The sequence below is a fragment of the Ictalurus punctatus genome, chromosome 27 (assembly GCF_001660625.3).
Source record: "Ictalurus punctatus breed USDA103 chromosome 27, Coco_2.0, whole genome shotgun sequence".
In the NCBI taxonomy this organism is placed as follows: domain Eukaryota; kingdom Metazoa; phylum Chordata; class Actinopteri; order Siluriformes; family Ictaluridae; genus Ictalurus; species Ictalurus punctatus.
In genome coordinates this window covers 12,564,103-12,590,465 of record NC_030442.2, presented here as the reverse complement: position 1 = coordinate 12,590,465, position 26,363 = coordinate 12,564,103, and the positions used below count along the sequence as shown (strand labels likewise).

Here is a 26,363-nt window from a genome sequence, read left to right as displayed (position 1 = left end):
AATCATATACCTAAATTTTCAAGCTCAAACTATTACTTGTATGAATTCTTTTCATTTCATATTTTCATAGTCTTTTCATGAAAGGTGCCAATAATACAGGGTTTACTGTATCCATAACTAACTAGTAATAGCATGAAAATAGTATGGCTATTACTGTACCTGGTAAATACTATAGTAGCTCTTCATTTAGAAAAGTCAGCATGATTATTTTTATATTCTTTGACCAGCCAAAGAAAATGAAAAACATGACCAAAAAGTTATTGTCTATCCTTTGAGGGTTCATCTCTTTCCTCTGCTTAATTAATACTTGTGGCTTTAATTCAATTTCATTGTTTTCATTTCCTGGCATTCATTTGCCATCTTCTAAGCCCTAAAAGAGCTGCTGGCTATGTCCAAATGCTGTTTCATTTCATTTCATTAATTTTGTAAATTCACAGTTGGATTCCTTGCATTTATTTGGCACTTTTATGATGAATAACATTTTATCCTCCAAGATTAGGGATATTCTGAACTGTTTATAAATAGTTTGTTAGCAGGAAATTAGAGCCAGCTGTAAACTTGGATGGTTAGCTGCAAAATACAGCAGCTAACGTGTAGCATCCTGATGTCATTACAATCGTTTTTGTCTTCAGATAGACGTAAAAAGATTTGTGGATAATAAAATCAAAACGCCTTGCCAGAAAAGAAAAATGTCTTGCCAGAATTATGAAAGAACTTCACAGTTTTTATAAAGTTAAAGTAGATCTAATGAAAATGAATGAATAAGGGCAAAAAAAAAATTCTACTAATTGCAAATTCATTTAAACCCATCTGGAAAAGAAAATCAGTGATGGCTGCTGTCGCCTTCTCTTTCTCTTTCTGTCAGCTCACGGATACTCTCCTCCTTATTCCTCCACATAAAAATGAGCATAGTCTAACACATGGTACCTGACCACCAAATCAGCGATTACACTACACTGTTTACTGTAATAATATCCAGTTCAGTCAGATATTTTGACGTTAAACATTTCTTTACTATGTAACAAAATTTCCCAAAAATTTCACTATTATGGAAAGACACTTAAAAAGACAAACATTGTGAAAATGCCAGTGTTACTTGGGATTTTGTTTTAGCCTTAGTCTTCTGTGAAAAATCATAGCACGTACCAGATCGCACATACCAGATGGTGAACTAGTAAATACGACTTCTCTCTCTTTGGTTGCTTGTTAGAATATACATCACAACAAAGAAAATCAAAGAAAGATTGTGGGTTTTTTCCTTTTCTGTATTAAAAACACATGCAAATGTTTGCATTTCTTCCAGATATGCTGAAACATAATTGTTTGAAACACAGCTATTTTTGTTCAACTTTACTGTGAGTTTAGCCTTCGATGTATAATCATTATCCCACCAAAACTGAATATTATTGTCCAATTCTAAGTTTATCCCTGATTCTGACATCCAGTTCTTTTTACATTTCCAAAGAGAAAACACAGGTTTTAATTTCTTCTGGAAGTGGAAGGTCAGATTCTTTTCCACATATATGACTAGCTTCCCAAAACACTTCTCCTTCTCTTAATGCATTGGTAAATAATAATAATAATAGTAGTAATAATAATAATAATAATAATAATAATAATAATAATAATAATAATTGCAGTGCCTGAAACATTTGAATACCATGCTAATTTATTTTTAAGGCAAGTGGCCACATTTAATAAGTAAGAAAATATACGGCACACTTTGAATTGTTTTACACTTCCTATACCACATCACTTTGCTTTAAATGAGAAGTGTTATGTTTGGAGAAAGTAAATCACTGCAGTCCAGCATAAGAACCTTATCTCATCTGTGAAACATGGTGGTGGTAGTACCATGGTTTGGGCCTGTTTTGCTGCATATGGGCCTGGACGGCTTGCCATAATTGATGGAACAATAAATTCTAAATTATACCAGCATATTTTAAAGGAAAATGTCAGGACATCTGTCCATGAACTAAATCTCAAGAGAAAGTGGGGCATCCAGTAAGACAACGACCATAAACACATAAGTTGCTTTACCAAATAACGGTTAAAGAAGAATAAAGTTAATGTTTTGGAATGGCCAAGTCAAAGTCCTGACCTTAATACAATAGAACTGTTGTGGAAGGACCTGAAGTAAGCAGTTCATGTGAGGAAACCCCACCATCATCCCAGAGTTGAAGATGTTCTGTACTGAGGAACGGGATAGAATTCCTCTAAGCCGATGTGCAGGACTGATCAACAGTTACCAGAAACATTTAGTTGCAGTTTTTGCTGCACAAGGGAGTCACACCAGATACTGAAAGGAAAGGTTCACATACTTTTGCCACATTACAGATATGTAATATTGGATCATTTTCCTCAATAAATAAATGACCAAGTATAATATTTTTGTCTCATTTGTTTCATTGGGTTCTCTTTATCTACTTTTAGTACTTGTGTGAAAATCTGATAATGTTTTAGGTCATATTTATGCCGAAATATAGAAAATTCTATTCACAAACTTTCAAGCACCACTATGTGTGTGTGTGTGTGTGTGTGTGTGTGTGTGTGTGTGTGTGTGTATATATATATATATATATATATATATATATATATATATATATATATATTAAATATACGTATATTTTTACATATACATACACATATATCCTGGGGTTTTCCTTTGAGTACTCCGGTTTCCTCCCCCAGTCCAAAGACATGCCTTGTAGGCTGATTGGCATGTCCAAAGTGTCTGTAGTGTATGAATGGGTGTGTGAATGTGTATGTGATTGCAGTGGATTGGCACCCTGTCCAGGGTGTACCCTGCCTTGTGCCTGATGCTCCCTGGGATAGGCTCCAGTTTCCTCGTGACCCTGTAGAATAAGTGCTATAGAGGATGGATGGATGCATACATACACATTCTGTTTTTTATGCAGCTCATATTTATACAGAAATATAGAAAATTCTAAAGGGTTCACAAATTTGAAACAACAGTGTGTGTGTGTGTGTATGTGTGTGTATAATTACAAAATATTAATTCTATTTACAAAAGTAAAAAGATTGTGCATATACACACACACCCTTTTTCTTTGTACTTTTTAAAAATATATATAATTAATATTTTATAATTATACACACACACTCTTTTTCTTTTTTAAATATAATTAATATTTTGTAATAATAATCTGCTTGAATTGCGTGCATATTTCTGTAATCTAATTGCGTCGATATTTCTATAGCTCTGCACAACTGTTAGTCAATAAACAGTAGCGGTAGTTGATTGGCTATCTCCAGTGTCAATCACAAAAAAACCGTCCAATGCTAGCACAGGAATAACCGCCGTCCGTAGTCGAATCGGTTAAAAAATCTCGCCTTCTGATTGGACGGTCAGATCCCGTCTCGTGCTTTCTCGCGGTGTTTGTCAGTGTGTTCCGCTCTGTGCAACGCTATAGTGAGCTGTGTTCATTCCCGTGTTGTCGGCTGAAGCAGAACGGACGTCTCGTCTCTCTCTCTCAGCCTCAGTGAAACCTGCTGCTGGTTTCTGACATTCATCTGTGTGTAGACGTGTCGCGGTTTGAGAAGCCACACTGATAAACCGGGAAGGTGAGTGAAAGCAGGGCGGAGAGGATAGGAGAGGAGAGGAGAGGAGAGGTTTTGGAGCGTGTTGTGTGGAGTGTAATGCTAACATGTCGACAGTGTGTTGTTTTGGACTTGCCCGGTGTGTGCGGTATTGTCACGCTTTGCTGATGCTCAGTTACAGTCTTCAGGTTCTAATGCAGTAAAAGTGCGGGTTCTTTCCTAAACAGCAGACTGCAGGAGTTTCAGCAGCTTGTCCTTGTGCACTGATGAAGCTGCAGAGAAGTTGCCCTTAGTGTCGTGGGATAAACTTCTCAGTTTGTTTACAAACTCGAAACAACAGAGCGGATAAACCAAGTGCATGCAGCTGCACCATCTCGAAATCATACACGCCTTCATTTCCCTTTCCCTTTTTGTCTATCTGGTAAGATTCCTGGTCTGTGGGAAAGGAGTGATACGGTTTTACATTTTCACTGTGGACTTAAAAAAAAAAAAAAAAAATACCACGGTTTCAGGATATTAAGACAGTTTTAAACATGCATAAGCCAGCTGAAGGAAATAGTTATTGTGCAGTAAATCTCTGTACAGAAGCCTCTTCGTGCATTCTTGTATCTGTAACAAACAAACATCCTATAATTGTTTTGTTTTTCTTACTGTGACGTAAGCTTGGGGGTTTGATTCCCGCTTCCCCCTGTGTGTGTGTGGAGTTTGCAGGTTCTCCCAGTGCTTCCGTGGTTTCCTCCGGGTTCTCCGGTTTCCTCCCCCAGTCCAGAGACATGCACTGTAGGCTGATTGACATTTCCAAATTGTCTGTAGTGTGTGAATGTGTGCGATTTTGCCCTGCGATGGGTCAGCACCCCGTCCAGGGTGTCGGATCCCCCCCGGGTGTCCCCCCGCCTTGTGCCCAGAGTTCTCTTGGATAGGCTCCAGGCTTCCCTGCAACCCTGTGTAGGATAAGTGGTGTGGAAAATGGATGGATACAGCACGTTGTATGTGGTTGTGCGAGTTGCATTTTGATCATTATTGGGTCACATGACCTAAAGTGCAAAAAATGACATTTCCACAACATCTCTTGTCATTATAAGGTGAAGTTGAGTGTGGCTGTGAGGGAAAAGAGGTGCCCTGACGTGCACACAGACAATGAAGAACTGCACTTTATTCTGTATAAATTTATGTTCTATATATTTTCTATCTCGGTGGTGAGGTGACTGTCTGATCTTATATGGTTGATTAACTTTAACGCTGCAAGAAGGCCAGCAAGCGGACTTCGCTTCGTCTCGGCATAGGACTTGATCGACTATTTCAACTTGTGATGAAATGCTTCCTTAAAAAAAAAAAAAAAAAAAGAGTTCTGATATTAACAAAGCTTGCTCTTCAGATTTTGTATTTTCTAGTTAATTGTTATATTCTAACACGTACATTGTGTAAACTGTATCAGAACAGTACACCCTCAGAAATAAAAGTAGGACACTCTACTTGTCATTGATGTCTTCTGTACCTTTAGTGTGCATCTTTTACCAGGAAACTCTGTGCTTGAGATGGTCAATTATATACCTTAAATTACTTCTAGGGGTATACTATGTTAATGTTTCCGTATATACAAAACATACACATGTACACTTGATGGTACTGCCTCGGCGTAAGAAAAAGTCCAATCCGATGCATTTATTTCCGAGAATGTACAGTATGATGAGATGATTTGTCCTGAATGATGGAATAGAGGTCGATCACGGGCGGTTTACATTACACCAGCGGCAAATATATAAAAGCTTCACCTTTACTAAGGGGAAAAAATATCACAAAGAAAAGAAAAGTCATTACCCAGAATGCTGGAGTGAAGCTCGTCCTTTCTGCATGCCGTCCTTTCTCCAGCTGTAACGTAACCTGCTCTGCATAGTGATCAGTCCATTTCACATAGTTTGGCACGTTGTCATCTCTGTGAATGAATTATTGACGTGTCCTTGCTTTCTAGATCCAGTTTAAGAACACTGATGCTCCAAATGTCAACTGATTTCAGTTTAAAGGGACTTAAAGACCTGATTTAGTTTCATTCATGTCAATAATGATTTTCGATTAGAAACACAGTCCAGGTTCTCATTTTCTCCACACGGATGAGCTGGAAACGGACGAATAGGTGAATCTAGGAGCGAAGGGAGTATACCTTTTGTGCCGGAAATCCTCCTGCACCTAGAATCCATAGAGAAAAATGATAGTCCCGTGTTAGTGAGAAACCGTTTCGAGGCTGTGTTTGCAGTCATGCACCTCCAGCATATAGGTTACAAATATTTCTAGGTTAGAAGGTGTTGATTAATTATAACAGCAGCTCGGAAAGTAGTTCCAGCTGTAAGGTTTATGTTAATGTTCTCTTTCTGATACGTTATCGTTTCGGGTGCTCTATATAAACTTGTTTTGCGATGAAACCTTTTTATGTTGCATTTTTAGGAGTCTCGAGGATCAGCTCTTTTAACTGTCTGAGGTAAACAGGTGAAAAACATTCTTCCATCACGGGAAAGTTCAGGATGGAGGACTCTGAGAGTTTCCGGTAACATGACAAGCTACATTATTGACTTAAAAAGAGGCTGGTGAAGGAAAGACTGGTTATAGCTACTGTCATATACAGAATAACAGAAACTTGTTGCTCCACAGCATGAAATGTAACTATAAATGGATAACAAAATAGAGGTCGACCGATTGATCGGTTTTGCCAGTTATAATTATAAATCAATTGGAAGCAGTCGATTTGATGTTAAAATGATGTATGTAATCTTACACTTCTGAAATTATTGTTCTTAATTTAAAATTTTCAGGTTTTGTGTATATTTTTCCCTTCTTTTCCGTGTCAAAAATATTATCGATTTTTATTAAAAATCAAACTGTTATTTCTTTCATATTAAAAAAAACAAAAATTCATTTTTGTAATGGTCATCACTGAACAAATTTTATTACTTTTATTTATTTGTTTTATTTTTTTTTAAATGCAACATTGCTGGCAGTTTGTGAGCAAACCTATGGATCATGATATATCATCATGTATTGTGGATTATGTCTTCAAAAATTGTATGTTTCAGTCATATCACCAACCTCTAAGTAAGTTAGTTAGTTGTGGACAGTGGTATTAGTGGGATTATATAACGCTCACCCTGTGTGTTTTTGAGAAAATATAACTAGTAATTGTAGAACACCGACCGACTCGCAGCAACACGAAACTGTTTCGATGCTCAGTCGTCTTCTGTACGAATTGTTTAATTTTCTTCATTGGATAGTTTATTCTTTGGAGACATTTTAAAGCTTTTTTTATCTGTATATTATTGCTGGCACTATTGTAGACATAATTATCGTAATCCGGACATACTGTAAAAATGTCTTCAGAGATCATCGTACAGTGTTATCTGTCCCGTTTCTCCAAACAGACGCTTTAAATCCCGGTGTTCGTTTTCTGAACCAGACTGAATCCAGTGTATGAGATGCGTATATAATTTATTTTTTTTTTAATCATCACGCGAGCCTCAGAGAGCATCATGACACACCGTGAAGAACGGCATTAGTAAAGCAAAGGCAGAATAGACCAATAAACTAAAGTTTTAAACCCAGGACCTTTTTCATATAGGTCTAAAAAGCAAGGGGGGGAATGAGGATGGGAAGTTACGTAATGAAGTGTTAGCTGAATTTCTGTGAACCGCTGGTTCCCACACTCTGGTTTAATAACTGACGTGTTGACAGCTGCGCTTCTCTGAATGTATAATGTATTGTGCTTCATCTGACTCATTCCTGTGCTTCTGAGTGGACATGTTGGAATCTTAATCATGTAGCAGTGCACACCGTGCTTAACACTCAACACTTAAACACACTCATCGACAGTGTTTGGACTTCAGAGTTTGTCTTTTTAGTTTTGCACTGGAGCCACATTGCTAATAAATAAATAAAGAAAGCTTATAGCCTGCAGTTTAGCACTATGACTAAATCGGCACACACGCATGTTCCTTGAAAGATGTCACTAGGCTTTTTAATTCCATTTATACATTAGACAGAAAAAGCTCTGTGAAATATGCAAATCTAACTGGAAGTATGTGTGTTGGTCTGAGAAAACTCATCAGATGTCAGCTGAATTCTGGGAAATTCCAAAAATAAGCTAGGGTGTGATTTGTTTTTTGTTTTATTTTCCCTGCCGTAATTATACTTCCAGCCACACACTGACGCCAGTCACACTTTATGCCTGAGTGTGCAGTTTTGTATAAAATTTTAGATTTGAATGCTGACAAAAATACTACATTGAACAGATCATGCTGTGGAGCTAAATAAAATGGAGGAAAGTGGCTCAAAGTGGAATGGTACGGTTTCTTCATTTATTATTTAGTTTATTTCTTTATTGTTTATTATTATTATTATTATTATTATTATTATTATTATTATTATTATTATTATTTTACAGCATCAAAAATGTGTCACAGGATAAAACTCAGATTTGAGGCCACTTTTATCTTGGACACAATCTGGAATCATTTTGCAGGTTATGCTGTAATCTCTTTTACAATAAATGTAGTCATTTGAGCTTTATTATTATTATTATTATTATTATTATTATTATTATTATTCTAGTCATGAAGGCCTCTAACCGATCATTCTGTTTTAATGAGCGTTTTTCGTGAGGTTTGTTGCTACGCTAGCTCGACTATCTTGCGACAGAAACAGATGGTCAGTGCAGGCTGCTCCTCTTCAGCCGGTGATGACGAAATCCTCTTTTCCTGCTTCTTAGAGTCTCCTCAGAGGTGCCCGAGGGTTAATTAGCTCTAAATATCTCTTCACAAACAGCAGCTCGTGTATAAAATCCACCCCCATCTTCCTGATTGTTCAGCGGTCATTTGCAGCTAATCTGAATTTTTTTGACTTAGGAACTTTAGCATTGGGGTTAATTGCTCCTTGTAAAAGAAGTGAAGCTCTTTACTGTTTCAGCTGATTTTTGTGTTTTTAATATTTCTGAATTAGAAGACTTTAAAACACTTGGTGTTTAGCACATTAACCTCACACCTCCGGGGTTCAGGGGTTCCAATCCCGCCTCCGCTTTGTGTGCACGGGATTTGCATGTTCTCCCAATGCTTTGGGGGTTTCCTCCACCAGCCCAAAGACGTGCATTGTAGGAAGATTGACATTTCTAAATTGTCTGTAATGTGTAAATGGGTGCGTTAATGTGCGTGCGATTGTGCGAATGGGTCGGCATCCTGTCCAGGGTGTTCCCTTCCTTGTGTGTCCCCCTGGGATAGGCTTCAGGCTCTCTCAGTGATCCTGTCTAGGATAAGCAGTACAGAAAATGTATGGATGGATGGAAGATTTCTGAATGAATTAGTGTTGGAGACTAGTTCCTTGGAGAACATGTGAGTAATCCAGCCAGATTTCATTTTCATTAAGAGCTTTATTGATTTGGAGGCTATCCCAGGAATATGTGCGAAATGCGAATAGACCCCATCCATCGCAGGGCAGTATGCATGTGTACATTCACCCCCAGTGGCTATTTGGTGGAGCTAATGCACCCACTGGCATGTTTTTGGGAAATGGGAGGAAACTGGAGAACCCAGAGGAAATCCATACAAAACATGAACCCTGCACAGACTCTAACCCGAGGTCAGGATCGAAACGAGGACTCTAGAGATGTGAGGCAGCAACGTTACTCACTGCACCATCATGCTGCCCTCCAGCCAGTTTTGGTTAACCTAAATCATATCTAAGCATTTGTTCTCTGTAGAAATTACTTGTACTCATCCCACTCTGTTCTGTTTAAAGGTGTAATTAAACAGTGCACTCTCCTAAGATAAACCTTTCCGTAATACAGCAATCTCACTCTCCTTTATCAGCTTTTATTACTGCTGTGCAGCCCCATCGAGCAATTTGATTTAAAAGATATTCCGCAGTGCTCATTGTGGAATGAAGGTGCTCGGGGATTTCAGGGTTCTGATTTGATCTGTCTAGAACTTGGACTCGTACAGAGGAAGCAAGGAGACAGGAAGGAGACTAAACTGGCCTGCAGCCATTGATTGCAATGAAATGCCACAGGCACCACATGCATCACGATAATCATTATCCTTCTCCATATGTTTATCATGATGCAAGTCTCTAATAACCAAGAATGAAAAATAATGCACGTATTCTGCCTGCGTGTATACTGACTGTATGCGTGATGCTATTTGGAGAGCCGTCAAGCACAGACGTGGAACCTTAACCCACCGACAGTTGGTTCATGAGGATTCGTCTCTGTGCTGTTCTTCCGTGCTCTTGTTTGTTTCTATTTCTGCCCTGTTTCTTCTCTAGCTTCTCGACTCAATATAAGAGGTGTTGTGTGCAATTCCCAGCACCGTATCTCCGAGCCAAGGCCTCCTGCAGGCACTAATAATGGTCAAATGCGGGAAGTCGGTCTCGCCCGGCTCTTAGCTGGACACTTCCTGGAGCCGTTGGACGCAGAATCCGCTCTGGTAATTCGGATCACTTGGATGCCCTTGATGAGCGAGCCAGCCAAAGAGCAGCGCCGCCAGGCCCTCGGCCAGCACCGCTAATCCACTGCCGCTGCTCTTTCGCTTCGACACAGTGGTGTTTAAAGAAAACATGAGGGAGAACTCTCTGTATCCTAGCGGGGACACAAAGCACTATGAATGTAAAGGGCGCTAATGGATTTCAGGCATCTGAGATCAATAAAACCTGGAGACAGCGCAGGTTTATGGCGTCCTTGTAATCAATATGCAAGCTGTGTTGAAGGTTTTTTTTTGGAGAAACAGAATCAGTGATGGTTTTTAAAATATATATATATCTCTATCTATCTACCTATCTATCTATTTTTTTTCCTCTTTATCTGGAAAACAAAATGTGTAACATGGATCCTCTTGTTTTATGGAGACCTCCAAAGGTGACCCAGTGGTTTCAGCACTGTTGTATTGGACGTCATTTTTACCAGCCTTCACACACTAGTTTTTTTTTTTTTTCTTGGGATGTTTATGACCTGTGACAACACTGGCAATAGGGGTATCACTGGCGGGGTGGGGCCAGGGTGGGGGTGTGGGTGCTTTTTTCCCTGTGCTGCCGTGCACCTTTCGATTTCGAATTAGCGACAATTAAGGGGCAGCAATTGCTTGAATGGTGGGTTTATTATTCTTCTTAATGGAAAACACAACTACAAAACAGTACAATGACAAACTCACTTGTATTAAACGTAAAAGAACTTCAAAAGAACTTGTCAGTCAGCTCGCCTCACTCTCGCATGATAAATGGCTCATGCTGAATTGGGCAGACGCGTTCCTTTTTAAATTGTAACGTCCATTCTCTAACTGAACTAAATTTTTATTACTATAAAAAGGCAAAACGACGGTGGGGGCACTGCCACGGTGTGCAAGTAATAGTTGTGTGTGGCCCGAACACCGGCTATCGCGGCAAGCCTAGTTTGTTCACTATTTAAGTGCACAAGCATCCTCAGGAAAACCGTCAGACAAGAAGCTTGATTAAGGTTTAATTGTACAGAGTAAGATTCTGATTAGTACTGCTCCTGATGATGTAGGTTTGTGCTGCTGATTTTTCCCTGCTCTTGATTTAACGTTTAACAAAACCACAGTACATTTTCACTGTTGATCTGTTACATTTTCAAATGTGGGAAAATATGCAGTTGAGGGGGACAAAACAGCATATTTAGTCACTTTCTAATTTTCATTACCATTAACGATATTTGTAAATTCTTAGATTTGTCACTTTGTAGGTTGTATAAAAAATTTTTTTAATAGATAAAAACAAAGTTCCATTTTCATTGTCATGCCTAATAAAATAATAAGTAGCTAATCGTAATGTTAAGTACACATGTACTTAGGGCTGGGTGATGTATAGTGATAGAATATCAATATTGTGATAATTACGCGAGACACTTTTCTGAGATATCGTTGATATGGTAACATGTTTTTACCTTTTTAATAATTACAAATTAAATTGTTCTCATTAAATGGGTGCTGTTGATTTGACGTATACATTTGTAAAAACTTAATCTTGTTTATCTTTGTAGGCATTACAGAAAAGAATTGTCAAACTCAGTTTAACAGTTTTTTTTGGTTTTGTTTGTTTATTTTATTACTGTTTGGCAGACAATTTGTTAGCTAAATTAAATATTGTATTATGCATCGTAGAAATGTCCTCAGGTATCATGATATGATATCTGTCATATCACCCAGCCCTACATATACTTGTCTGTTAGCTTAGTCAAATTTTATATAGTATAATATAATATAATATAATATAATATAATATAAAAAAAAAAGTGTGATAGAATATTTTTTTTTTTTTTTTTTTTTTCCCCTCCCCACATCAGTGAACTCGGTGTGTTCTCCATTTACCATAGCGGAAAGCAAGTCCATTTGAGAGCATGTAAGATTGTAGAAAAGTGGGCGGGGCTTCCATGCAGAGTAAGTTAATGTTGTGCAAACTTATTCCAGATTCATGTGTGGATTGACTCATCTCCTGTTTTTACCCGCTGTGCGTCTTTTAGTGTTGGACTGGAGTCAAGATGCAAAGGAAACGTAGTTGTGTTCTGGTCTGGACAGGGTTGTTGTTGGGTTTTATTTTTGTTTACTTATTTTTTTAAACTCTGAAATACGACTTTATACAAAGGATTTAAAATCTGTAAACTTTAGCACAACAGTGTGTGTTGGTGGCTCTGGCTGCTGATCTAAAAATCTTAACACGGAGATCTTTTTGTTTAGTACCGTGGCCTTGGGCACTGCTTTCTGTAATCTCCTGGGTGATTCTCATGAACTCTGAGTAATGTCAAGATTTAAGTACTTCAAATCAAATGAAGTACCCCCCACCCCCCCCACCCCCCGCATAGTCTTTGTTTCCATGTAAAAACCCTGCTATAATTAAAAACAACTTTTTACAAATAGTCTTTAAAATGTCACAAAGACAAATTGATTCTTCATATTCCTGAGACAGATGCATAACACGATTAAAATGCTGTAATGAAATTAGTTTTAATTTTGTTCACACAAATAAATATCCAGGAGCTGTATAAAGTGAATCACAATTTCATATCTTTTAAGTGTCTAAAAGCCCCTAAATTTGATGTGTGGCTAGATTTATTGTGGTTCAGCAAAGAGCAGCTAGCTTAGACACAGTCAAACGTGCACACGATGAATTGTACATGGTGACAGCACACATGTTTCAGTCCCTCCAGGATTGATGCAGTCGCAGAAATTAACGCAAAATCAAGCAAACACCGCAATATTCGGAGGAGCTTGCAATTTTATTTATTTATTTATTTATTTATTTATTTATTTATTTTTACAAATTACTGCAGATTTTCCGCAGAATTTGGGCCGAGACGCGTCACGTGACGTCACAGTAAAAACAAGTTATTTCCTATTATATTATATCTAATTATTTTCTAGTAAATGCAAGGCAAACTAGAAAAAAAAACTAAATTGTATTTCCCATTTTAAAAAGAGTAAGTCCCTGGATATCCTGGCAGTGTAAGATCACGTAGGAATGATTCAATTGTAAAATCCTAGTGTATAATCTCTCCCTGGTGCTCTTTATCGCTCAGTATTGAATATGTTCATGTCATATGTTCTCTGGTTAGTTTAGAGAATGCTGTCCAAAACTGTTTTCTTACAAATTGTATCATTTTATAAAAACAGATTCACTCCCAACATGAATCTGGAAAATGGTGAGGGAGGAAAAGAAGCGTCTGATGGTGACTGAGGTCATGTTGGGAATTAAAGGTTACGTTGACAAACAGTAAACTGAAGAAAGTCAGTATCGGTGACTCTGGGTCTCTGCTAAAGCTAGCAGCACCGCATTACGTGTGTATGACGGCATGCGCCGTCGACTTGGAAGTGACTTATACTTCCGTTTAGTAAAAAAATCCGCTAGTGATGTATTTGAGACGATATTACCTTTCTAAACTTCACACACTAGACGGTAGAGTACATAGTGCATAGTGTAAGTGTATAGTACTTCATTTGGGACACAACTTTACTCTCCGAAGCGTGTTTCCGGAACAGAAGTAACGTAGTGAGTAAATGTACCCCGTGCCGTGCGCAGACCAAATAATCGATAATGAGATTCGTTGACAACGATTTTCTTAATTGATTATTATCGATTTTATCGATTAGTTGTTACAGCTCTAGAATATTATCAATGTAGCTGATGATCAGCTCTAGAATAAACATATTTAATGTGTTTCAGGGCGGACTTCCTTCAGGAGTTTACTCTGAGCGGATATTGTCGTCCATGAAAACTGCAGAAAGCTGGGGGAGAAATTTCATCCTGCTGTGAATGCTGGATTGACGTTTGTGGAAGAGGCACCGCTTTCTCACTGTGCCGATCCACTTCAAGTGGGTTTGTTAGTTCATTTGGTGTGTCCTTTTTTTTTTGTTCCCTTGTTAGAGAATCAGTGTCATGGTCTGCTTACGCGTGGTTATGAAGTCCATGGGGTTCCTCACTACTCAGCCTGTGGGGGTTTGTTTGTCCTGGCAGCTGAATCCTTCGCTGTGTTAACTCAAGGGCATGCCCCAACACACTGGGGGGAAAAAAAGTAGTTTCCTATCTTTCTTGCCCAAGAGTAAAACAAACAGAACTGTGATTATTTTTTTCTTCTTCAGATTCTCCATAGTCGATCATATTAATCAGTAAAGTTTCTTTTTGCACCAATCTCGTGGTTATTATTTGGCAAAGGAGTGACCAGCCAGACTTTTTCTCTGTGTGCCAGCTTTGTGAAGCAGCCAGAGCGATGGCGGTGATTAGACTTCCCAGACTTTGGTTTTCAGGAAGAGGTGGGTTTCTCTCATCAGCCTGCTGCGCTCCCTGCTGCCCAATAAACTGCCAGGCTTTTGACATGACTGTTGGACATGTCTCACCCCACCTGCTCTCTTCTGGTGTCCAGCTGAGATCAGGTCTGGGAGTGTTTGGATCAACCCCAAACCTTTTTTTCTTTTTTTTTTCTTTTTTCTTCCATTAGCACTTCTTACAGTTCTGTAGGGTTTCTTCTAGGAATGAATATTTTAAGCAAAGATGCTGTTCACATTTTCACGGTGTTCTTCACAGAAGAGTTTTACTTCAGTCAGTTTCTGTGTTTTTGTGAACCAGATTTTTTTAGTTTTATTAGAGCATGCATCAAGTGCAGCTTATTTTAGTACCAAAAAAAAAAAAAAGCAGGTCTTGGTTTTTCATTTGCAAATGGGGGATGTTTTGGCTAAAACAATGAATATTATCTGAAGCTCTCATTTTTTAAATATATTTTTAAAAAATAATTCATAATTTAACTTTACTTTTAAAAATGATAAATCATACTCATTTTAGGGTTAAAATTAAAGAAGCATCATTATTGATCCTAATAAAATAGTAGGGCCAGGCAGAATCATATAACAGTATCATATTGATATTGTGAGAGTATACTTTTCTCATGGGTATCATGATATCCTTGGGAGTGTCTTACTTTGAGCTTAGGATAGTGGAATATTCCAATATCAAATTTCTCTTTTTTAAATGAGGGTTTTTTTTTTTTTTTTTTTTTTTTTTTTTTTTATAAAAGGAGATTAATGTTGGCATTTAATTAATTCCTTGTCATAGCAGTGAAAGCATCAGCTCTTGACCTTAATCTTTTTTTTTTCTTTATTATGGATTAGTAGATGGGAACATGACAAGCTGTTATATTGATGGCTGCGGCTGTTGGCCTTTGCTTTGACTCGCCCTGTGCTTGTGCGTGTTTGAGGCAATTATCTAAACCCTTCTCAGCCTCCCATGATCGGGATCTGGAGAAATACAAAGCCTATGACATGACTGCTCCAATGTCTCAGCCTGATGCAACCTCGTTTTCAACCACACACTACGCTCAGTTAGTCTTCCTAGAATTTTTCGTTTGTCTGAAGTTATTTCACTGGCATCTCTTGAATATTATTGCATTAACATATTAAGGTGTTTTCTAAAGAATTTACTGTCTTTCTTGAGCAGGATAAGAACCCTGAACTTGCACTTATTTTACGAAAATGATCCACCATTTTAAGCCAATGACCAACAGATTTGCTTCTTGCATTTGCCGGTTTGCGCTGCTGGAGCTGATAAAATGTTATTTTACTTCAAATTTAAAAACATTACTTATTTAATTAAGGAGTGCCACATAAAGGGGTGTCCTTTTATAGGAAACTAATGACAGGGCGATGTGATGACGTTACCCACCCGAAGTTGATCCTTTTCTCACAACACAATGTCCTGAAGTGTTTTATTCCACATATACGACAGCAGTTTGCCTATGCTACGCTAACACTTAATCAAAGACATCATACTAATAATCAGTTTATAGTTACAATTAATGTTGTGGCTCATCCAAGAAATGGGTTAATTCATGTCATCACTTATGTTATCAAGCCATAAATAGTGGTTCCCTCAACATCCTCTCTCTTTTCCTCTCACAAATAACCCATAGTTTATCGTGTTACAGAGAACTGTCCTGAAGACTTTCCTGTGGTGAAATTTTTTTACAGACTGTTACTGACACTGGAGACTCCTTCCATAAATATACTTCTCTTTACTGATAACTTGGCTATATTCAGGATTTATATATTTTTCTTCCTTTTTTAATGTGTTTATTATTAGATTTAAATTATGTCATGTCTACCATACAAGTCTCTGAGTTAGCCATTAGTATAGAAATGATACTGTCTTTGGCACAGTTTTTATTTTTTTAAGCATTTCATTGTACTGTGCAACTGAGCAAGTCCTGAACCCTGAAATAATCGCTTTATGCTGAGATTCCTATGAAGTTCTCCATAGTTAAGGCTGCGTATCGGCACAAATTTAGAGGTTCTTGCTGCACGAGCTTCTCTCTTTGCCATGTTCGACACGAATGCTTAATCTTTTCAGGGCTGCATTGTTGAAACGCTCTTCTCTGCCTTTTATGAAAGCTAAAATCCCTCTCAAGTCAGACTTCAGCCTCGTTCCCCTTTTGTCTTGCTTGGTAGGCTTTTCCAGATTGGAATACAAAGGCTTTGTCTAGTCTGTTTCCATTGTCACAAAGATCATTGAACGTGACAGTGTAAAATTGGCTGTGAGGGCTTCCTCTTGGTTCTCTGGTTTCCTCCCACCTCCCAGTTACATGCTAGTATACAGACTGGCTAATCTAAACTGCCTCCAGGTATGAATGTCTGTGAATGAGTGTGGATGGTGGCCTGGCGTCCCATCCAGGGTGTATTCCCGCCTTCAGACCCAGAGTTCCCATGATAAACTCCGGATTCACCAGGACCCTGACCAGTAGGCATGAGAAGATGCACGAAAGCCATGATACGAGCCTTCACAGGCTTCACGTGAGGATATTGACACAAATAAAATGTCAATTACATTTGAGTTCACTTATTCTGTAACAATACCAAATTGAACTGCTGCAATATTGTAAGAAAAGTAGATCATTCAAATAGATTTCTAATATAAGGTGTAATTTTCCTTTTTATTAATGTCATGTGACTCTTTTGAATACATCACAAATGTATTTCATCGCAGTGTTATTAATATGGAGAGATTGCTTGACTATAGATTGTGCCTTAAGTTAAATAATAAATTCATGTCATGACCGCTCCTGCTGCTGTCTGACCTCCACCTGAAATGCACGAGTGTGTCACACTTACCAGTTTATTTTCCTGATCTGTATAAGTAATTGATTTTATTCTGTACATTTCCTCATCCATCCGAAATTCGTTTCTGGTTGCGCCGCGCCCAGCACAGCACACAGTGTGCTTCTGAATCGGTGTAGACGCGAGTGTTTTACATCAAGTACAGCACACGTGTTGATTTAAATCCGCATTCAGAGTGCAGTCAAGCCCGCCATGGTAGAAACCGAATTGCCCATATACATGTATAAGTGCATGCACCGGTTTCTGGTAACTACCTTCGGATGATTACGCTATGGATATGATGTGAATTCTCGATAGTTCGCTTGGGCAAAATAAAACGAGGCTGTGGGTCTTGTTTGGACACGCGTGCCCTAACACGTCCCTCTGATTAGCTTGACTTTTTTTGGAGTCCAGTATGAACTAAGCGTGCTTTGATTTAGAACTTCATGCTCTGTATGTTACTACCTCTGGTGCTTCCACCAAGTGTATAACGAATATTAAAAAGAACATATTGTGATGTACCTTAAAGAAGCAACATTTGTCTGGCCAGTGTTTTGTATCGTGATATTTGACGTAATGAAATTCTGTTTAATGCCTGCTGACCAAGTTGCTGTTCCTCTCAGGTTTTTTTTTATTTTTTTATTTATTTTTTTTTAAACCTTTTTTCTGGCTCTTTGTGCTTCAGTAAAATTTGTTAAATCCCCAAGGAGAGTAGGATTCAGATTGTTTCCTGTTATGAACACAGATTTTCTATCCTTTCTGTGTAAATTGGGTAGGAAAGCTTGTGTAATCTTCGACTAGTTTCGGTCAGGTTGACATCACTTTGAATACACTAGTGAGCAAAACGTGCTTTTGTATTTTTATTAACATTTTCTTCTTCGAGAGGGAGAGAAATATGCTGAAACTTCACCTCACGTATGATCTAACTCTCAAGCTCGGCATCGTTTTTTATTTTACGCTACATTTCCTGCCTCATTAATAGACTGAGAATATTTATAATGGCTCCTAATGTGATTCTGTTCTTTCTGTTTGGGAATGAGCTTCCATTTCTTCCTCTTCACCGCCTCCCTGGCTGCACGCCGCGGATACAGAAATCTCTCAACCATGCAATGATGTTCAGACCCTTATTGATTGCCGAGTGCAAGTTGTGCCCAAAGGACGGGACCCAGTTGTAGTCTGGAAAAGCTTTGAAGTCGTCCGATTCATTGTTCAGTGTTATTTCTGACACGCTGGTGAGGGACAAGCCCCAGCCGTGTACGAAGATATCATCAGAAGCCTCCCTCAAGTGCTCTGCTGCGTGTCGCTGTTCAAATCTGAGCTGCCAGAGGATCACGATTGAGCTTTACAGCTGTGTGAGATGATGCGAATGCTCACTGATACGTAGGCGTGATTTTAGCCTTTTGGGCCGTAAGTCAGGACTGCGACCAAAGTAATCTGTTCCTTCCTACTTTATTTCTGTCTGCATCAAGAAAAAGGGTCTTGGAAGGCCATGTTACTTTTGGGACTTGCACAAATTCTTTGATTTAGCCTTGCAGCTGATTTCTACAGATGCTCAGTTAAACATCTTGGATTCTTTCTAATCTGGAGCAATTTTTCATGCTTTCAGAAATATTTAAAAGCCTGAGCTGCTTGCATATTACTCCAAATAAATTGGACTGATTTTTTTTTTTTCTTTTTTTTTTTCTGAAAGCGGAAATCAAGAGAGATGAGCTTTTACTTAACCCCAGCTGTATTCTATCTCAATTCTTAAGTCCCTCCCAGAATTTTGCGATCGCAAAAATGAACGCAAGACAATTTTAAAAAAATTTTTTTTTTTTAAATTACCGCAGATTTTCCACAGAGTTGGGCCAAGATGTGTCATGTAACGTCATCAAAACACGCATTCAGCCAAAGCCCCCTTCTGTTCAAGTGCATCAAACATGAGTACAGCTGAAAGGTCTCATTTACCAACAAACATCACTGCGAAAGACCGTGCAAAACAATTTCGTGCAAGTTAGTCAATTCAAGTAGTTTTCTGCAAAAAAACGCACAATAAGTTACATGACTCATTTTGAAAAAAGCTTCAGAAAAAGCAAGCATTTTTGGCCACAGCAATCACAAGAAAACTCTTGGGTTTATGAGTTAAACTCTCTACAGGTTGTCAATTGTAAGTTACAATTGCATCAGCCAAGTGAGGTACATGTAAATAATCAATACAGTGCCTTGCATCACATTTCCTGCACATTAACAGACTTTGTTTTCTAATTTTGTGCACTTCTCCTGTTTGGCGATGACTAAGGCATTTACAGTTTAGTCGTAACTTGAGGTGGGACTGTGGTCTCTTGGGTTGGTTATAAAAAGTACAACTGTTGACTTTCTGTTTTTTTTTTTTTTTTGTTTGTTTTTTTAAACACTGTTGCTTGGTGCACATTTGGAATAAAATGGCTGTCTTGTCTATGCTAGGGGTCTTTAAAACCCTTGATTTGGTTGTATGCTTTGAAATGATTGCTTGCTCCAAAGCCAGATAACCGCTGCCTACGAAGTCTGTATTGAGACAGGAAGACATGTCCCAGTCGAATGGTAGCTTAGAATGTTGCCTTCTGTGCTGTCTTTATCTGAATGATTTTTGGAGGCAGGATGCATTTATCCTTTGCTCTCCTGCACATGCTGTAATTTAGTGAGTCAGCCAGGACGCAGGATATTATTTCTATTTCTCCTCTGCACGCCTGTCTCAAAGCTCGTAAGACGAGTGAAGCAGCATACAGCAAGTGTAAGTTATATCCTGTGTATGAAACCTATATTATTATGTAATAATAATCATGTCGTATAAATCCTGAAGAGATAATGATTAATGAGTCTTTATTGATCACCATATACATATACACTGATTTTTTTATTTTTTATTATTATTATTATTTTTTTTACTTTGCATACCCCAGCATGTCAGGAAGCTGGGGTCAGGGCGCAGGGTCAGCTATGATATGGTTCCCCTGGAGCAGAGGGGGTTAAGGGACTTGCTCAAGGGTCCAAAAATGGCAACTTGGCAGTGCTGGTGCTTGAACCCCTGACCTTCTGTTCAGTAACTCAGAGCCTGGCAGTGCTGGGGCTTGAACTCCTGACCTTCCGATCAGTAACCCAGAGCCTTAACCGCGAAGCCTCCACTGGCCACCACTGGCATCAGCATATCGATCTCAGTAAACGAAACCATGTCTGAATGTCAACACGGCTTAATTGATCACTTTTCAATTATTATAATCTGATGTCATTTTAATTATTTCAGGAAGAATAATTATGTAGTGCGGCTAAGCTCTGAATACATTAAAGTGGATTTCAGTGAGCGAAGGTACCAAATCTTTTTCAATTTGAGAAGCTCAGTGTCATTAATGCCACAAATGAAGAGAGCGTCATTCCAAACTCCTCCTGAACTTTGCTGTTTGTCTTGTCATATGTACAGAAGTTCGTTAATGTCGGTGTTTGAACTGGACCATGGAGCAGTGGAATAAGGTGGCCTGGTCTGATATCAGGATATCATTCATCATAGAAATGTCTTAAAACATCATGACCTGTATTATATTACATGCATTAGGTAGAATAGAGATGAAGTTGATTTAATAGAATTCATAGAAATTTTGATTCAGGGATAATTTCAAAAGTTTAACGCCATCAGCTAGCATCCTACACACTTGAGATTAGTTACTTCAGTTGTGCGTTGTCTTCTACCGATGATTTATTTCTTAATCATTGTAATAACGCTGCGTTCTCAAACTCCAATCTTTTCAGAAGTTTTAATCACTAGTACAGATTTCTAACAATTAGGCTAGAGGGTTTATGAGGCCACTGAGATGATCTTCTCGTCCAGTTTCCTCCACAGGAAAAAGAATAAACACAGACTGGAGAGCTTTGTCCTTTGCTCGATCATAGTTCAAGGTATGTTTTTCTTTTCTTTTCTTTTCTTTTCTTTTTTTTTTTCTGTGAGTGCCCTTCAGGAGCAGTCTGGAGTGTGTCCTCCCTGGGTGCTGCTCAATCATCTGTGTTCAATTCCCCGTCTCTTCTGCCATACAATGGACCATTTCCCAGCAGCCTTTGTGTTTCTGCAGCATTTCAGACTCTCAAAGCTCTTTGAGGTCATGGGGCCCACCATTTGTCATTAAATCCACACAAAAAAGGCTGCGAGGTCTAGACTGCGCTCAGTTTAATTTTTTTTTTTTTTAGCTTTTTTTTATTATTATTTTAGTCCAAACAGAACCTGGTCAAACTTTTTGAAAAGATTCAATGTTGGGATGATGTGGAATGTCAGTTGGAGGCCAGGGGAAGGAGTATGGGGGATTTTTTTTAAAGATGTTACCCTGTCCAGGATGTCCCCCTGCTTTTGTTTTCCCTGGGATAGGCTCCATGCTGTGTAGTATAAGCGATGGACGGGTGGATTAGCTAGTTATCTGATTTAGATCATTTAATACATACTAGGGTTGGGACATTTCTCCAGAGATGAGATGAGTAGCCATATTCCTTATCTCTGATGTAGAACCTCTCCTATGTCTTATTCTTATCTCTGAAGTAGAATCTCATGTTTGCACTTACAACAAAATGATGACAGCTAGTCTTTTTATTTTTATTTTGACCATTCATCGTGTCATTCCCTACAACCGCGAGGCGTCTGCACCAGTATCATCATTAGTGATGCAGCGATGCTGATACTGGTATCAGGTGTCTGTCCAATACCCTGCTTGTTTGCTCATATTCATATTTAATAACCAACATCTGATATCACTTGATGCTACGTGACCTAAGCCTATAGCGTATGTCGTTGCGCTAATGAACAGCCGACACGATGACCTCGATCTGGATGTATTTCAAGAGGAGATACAACAGCATCATCCTATAATAACCTGATAAAACATGGTGTAAGCTGATCAAAACATGGTGTTCTCTTTAATAGAATGAGAGTGCATGGCTGACGTGAGCGTGCAGAGCAGCAGCAACGAGTGTAGACATAGCGTAGTCATTAAAAATGAGTGCAAGGTGCCGTGAATAGTTGTGGAAGGTTATTCGCAAAACACGGAGCAGTGAAAGCGAGCATGCAGAGAAACTGATACTCTTCAGTTCTGTAAGCACTGGGACACACACACTACACGAGTCAAGTTACAATCTAATGCATGTACGTGCCATGCAAGTAAGTAGGTCAGTCATTTGGGATTATTAGCGGTACTGGTATTGACCAGTACCAAAAAAACCTATACTCTGTGTGAAAAATGTGACTGATCCATAATCAGTAGAGTTAAATGCTGCTTTGTGCTATACTGTACTTGGTTCAGTTTTGGGTTTCTGCCTCACTGTGGTCCTGAAGTTGCTCATTCACCAAGGTTAATTTATCCAACTAGTAAAATTACTCCCAATGACTAGACCAGGCCTCAGTGGATATCTGTAGGTTTTTTTTCATGATCTCTGTTCAGGTTGCCACTTATCAGTTCGTACAGGATTTTGCAGAGTTTTTTTTATGCTTACCTTATGCTTGATTTTGCTGTGGCTTTTTTCAAAATTTGCAGTTTGTGGAGTTTATTGTGCTTTTTTTTTTTTTTTTTTTTTTTTGAAATCATTTACAGATAAGGATATAAATGTAAAAATGTCATTTCTGTGCTGAAGGAAAAAAATGTCTGGAACACGTTAAACAGCACACGCATCTGTCGCAGTATCTGACACGACAAGCCACGCTTTCTGTTAATATACCTCCTAGACTGGTGCGGACGAGCTCGGAAAACAAATCTAAGCTAAAATTTCGTTTTAGCTTAGTTTATTTATTTATAAAGCACATTTTAAAAACAAACAAGTTGAAACAAAGTGCTGTACAAGTAATATAAAACAGATTTAAAACCCATTTAGTAACCCAATAGTATCAAATACCGATGGGCAAATGAAAATTCGACACCCTCGGACCGAATTAAAAGATAACAAATAAAAGTCTTCAGAGAAGATTTGAGCATAGCAATGGAGGGGGAAGATCTAATATGAAAAGGAAAACAGCCTGGGAGCAGTCAGTTAAACAGGACTTGTTTAACAATACCCAAATAAATTGTTAACTTGTGGAAGGTTTAAACAAGAAAACGGCGTTTGAAACATTTTTGTGATCTCCATCATGCTTTACATTTTACATTTACATTTATTCATTTAGCAGACGCTTTAATCCAAAGCCTTAGCTATCCAAAGCTTTAACCATCCAAGCTAACGACAATGAATTTACCTCAGCCTGTTAACCCCGCCCACATTACATTACTAATTCATTTACCACATTACTAATTCATTTATCTTTCCTGATGTGCATTTTGCCGTTAGTGCGGTTGACTAAATCTGGTGTCCCCTTTAAGATTTTTGTGTTTATGATGTCTTCAAAGGTCACATGACAATGCCAACATGGTGGATGTAGTATGTCCAGGATTGTAGCCATAATACACATGCATACCCATTAGTACGTACTGTTTCAACAGCCGTGCAGTAGGTACTGCATCACATGCAGTACGTACGGTCACAGTACACGGTTTCGTGCAATCGATTTTCAGAATATGTGTTAACTTTGTTTAACAAATAAAAAAATAAAAAAAGATTTTGAGAATAGTGACCCTAAAACCCCATCATAGTTTTCAGATTCAGAATACATGCCTAGCTACCAGTGACGTACATGAATTTTTCCAAATGTTTCCATGCTTTCTCAAGTCTGTTATTACATTGCCAATTATTCAAGACTGGATATATAGATGGATGGATAGATAGATAGATAAAATGTTTTATTTGTTTGGGCGAGCTAGTCATGTTCAGGCTAGCTACAGAAAATTGAATGCATTCAGCCATTTATTTCTTAAATGCTTTTTATTTCCAGCATGTCAGTTACACTAGCGCTAGACTACTGTTCTGTATTGCACTATTAACACATTCGTCTGGGCAGAGTTGGTGATTTTATTTTTTTTTTATTTTTTTTTACGGATCATCTTTGCTGCCTTCATTGTAAAGGAAAGAGTTGTCAAGGAAACATGGTTTAAGGAAGTCTCTTGTTGACAGGTTAGAAATAAAAACTGTCAGGAGACGGGAGTTTCATTCCCTGCTGTGAGTTAGTCTTCAGATGTTCTTTTCTTTTCTTTTCTTTTCTTTTTTTTTATTTTATTCTTTACCCACACACAAATATATTCCAAAGTGTTCATTTAAATTGATGTGTACTAACAAATGCCTTGAGGTTTGAATAGACGTCTGGATTTTGAAGGATTGTACCGAGAAATTGCATATAATGGTATACAATTCCATATGATTGTTAATAAGATACATGGCTCAGCCAGTCGTGGTGCAGTATGTGTATAAAATCACGCCTGGTCTTTTTCCATTCTTCAGCTGTCAAGTTTCAGTGATCCTGTAGATCGGAGTAGAACCTGATGAGATCTTCTGCTGTTGTAGTCCATCCACCTCAAGATTTGGCATGTGGTGCATTCTGAGATGCTTTTCTGCTCACCTCGGTTGTAAAGAGTGGTTATTTGAGTTACTGTATCCTTCCTGTCCGCTCGAACCTGTCTGGGCGTTCTGCTTTGCTTTTTCTCATCAATTTCTGTCTACAGAACTACTCACTAGATCTTTTTCAGATATAAACATAAGATGTTGGCATGCGAGTTAGTAGTCAATTTTTGTATCAGTGTGTACAGGATTTTTTTGAACTGTTTGTGTTTGTTGCAGCCAAAACTGCTTGATTTTTTTTTTTTTTTTTTTTTTTTTTTTTTTTTTTGTGGAAAACTATTTGAATTGGTGAGATAGCAATTGCATGACATTGTTTTGCACGGTCTTTCGCAGTGATGTTTGTTGGTAACTGCCCCCTTCTGCCGCCAAAACGGCTCTGAATCGTCAAGGATGTGATGCACTGTGTGTTCTGACACTTTTCTGTCATAGTCATCATTAACTATTTCAGCAGTTTGTGCTACAGTAGCTCTTTTGTGGGATCGGACCAGACGGGTTAGCCTTCGCTCCCAGCATGCTTCAATGAGCCTTGTGCGGCCATGACCCTGTTGCCGGTTCACCGGTTTTCCTTCCTTAGACCACTTTCGGTAGGTACTAACCAAAGCACCTGTCATTTTGGAGATGCTCTGTCCAAGCCGTCGTCTAGCCATCGCAGTCTGGCTCTTCAAAGTCAAAGACGCTTGCCCTTTCTTCCTGCTTGCAACACATCTTCAAGAACTGACTGTTCACTTGCTCCTAAATTTTTATATATATATATATATATATATATATTATAATGAGAGAGATATCTATCTTGCACCACTGGCAGGTGGCACTGTAATGAGATAATCGGTGTTATTCACGTCACCTCAGTGGTTATTGGTTTATATACATCCTAATAGACACATGCTTATTTCTCACTAGTTGTGGAAGGTTGTTCTGTGCAGACTGTTATTAAATACAATCGGCACCGTCCAGGAAACGACCGTTTTGTGCTCACTGATGCACACATGCTTGTATGCCCACACACAACATGCATGCCACCACAAACAAGCGTGTGTGTATTGCACTCCTCTCCTGTTAGCGCCCAATCTGGAATCTGCTCTCGTACCACCGACGCAAGCCAAGCATGGTCTCGTTTGAAGAAGAGCAGCACCTTAACCATCTGCTCATTTGGAGCGTGCTCTGAAAACAGGTTTTTTTTTTCTTTCTTTTTTTCTTCTTTGCACCGGCGAGCTGGCTATATTTTCCTTTCAATTACGACACTTCACATCAAAGAGCGCACAGAAAGCTCTGAGTACAAAGGTCTCCACAGAGTCAGGACGCTAATATCATGTTTGGGTCAGTTGTTTACTTTCTGTCTTTCAGTTTATTGCAGGCTTTCGGGCTGCACGACCGACCGCCCTTAATTACGTGCCTTGGATTTTTTTATTTATTTTTTTTTCACACATCTTTCACACTTATTCAAACATGATTTGATTTATTTATTTATTTTTGCTTTAGAAAAGTACAGATTTGCTTTTAGGTCTATTGTTCCAATAGTATTCCTGTCATTTGTGTCCTACGTGTTACAGGCTGCTGTTTAGACAACATGACTCGTCTTAATGTCCGTGTCGTTTGTTAGTCGTCTTTGCAGTATTGGCTTTTGCCATGTGGAGCTTTCAGAAGCCTGCAAAATGCAAATGTACCAGAATTGTTTGTGTTTTTGTGAGCATTCTGACCTTTCGAAGTCTCCAGGTAAGT

At 38.5% G+C, this 26,363-nt stretch overlaps 1 protein-coding gene across 3 annotated transcripts in view; it reads left to right on the top strand.

Moving 5' to 3' along the window:
* The first annotated feature begins 3,414 nt into the window (after positions 1 to 3,414).
* The window catches only part of glceb (glucuronic acid epimerase b), a 71,826-nt gene continuing 48,877 nt past the window's right edge, over positions 3,415 to 26,363 (top strand). The window contains exons 1-2 of one of the 3 annotated variants that reach the window (XM_017458602.3): positions 3,415 to 3,585; positions 13,762 to 13,910. The gene's annotated coding sequence lies outside the window, so the exon portion shown is untranslated. Of the gene's footprint in view, positions 3,586 to 13,761; positions 13,911 to 25,543; positions 26,358 to 26,363 lie in introns of those variants that run through there. The other 2 variants (XM_017458600.3, XM_047151478.2) reach the window with 2 other exon arrangements.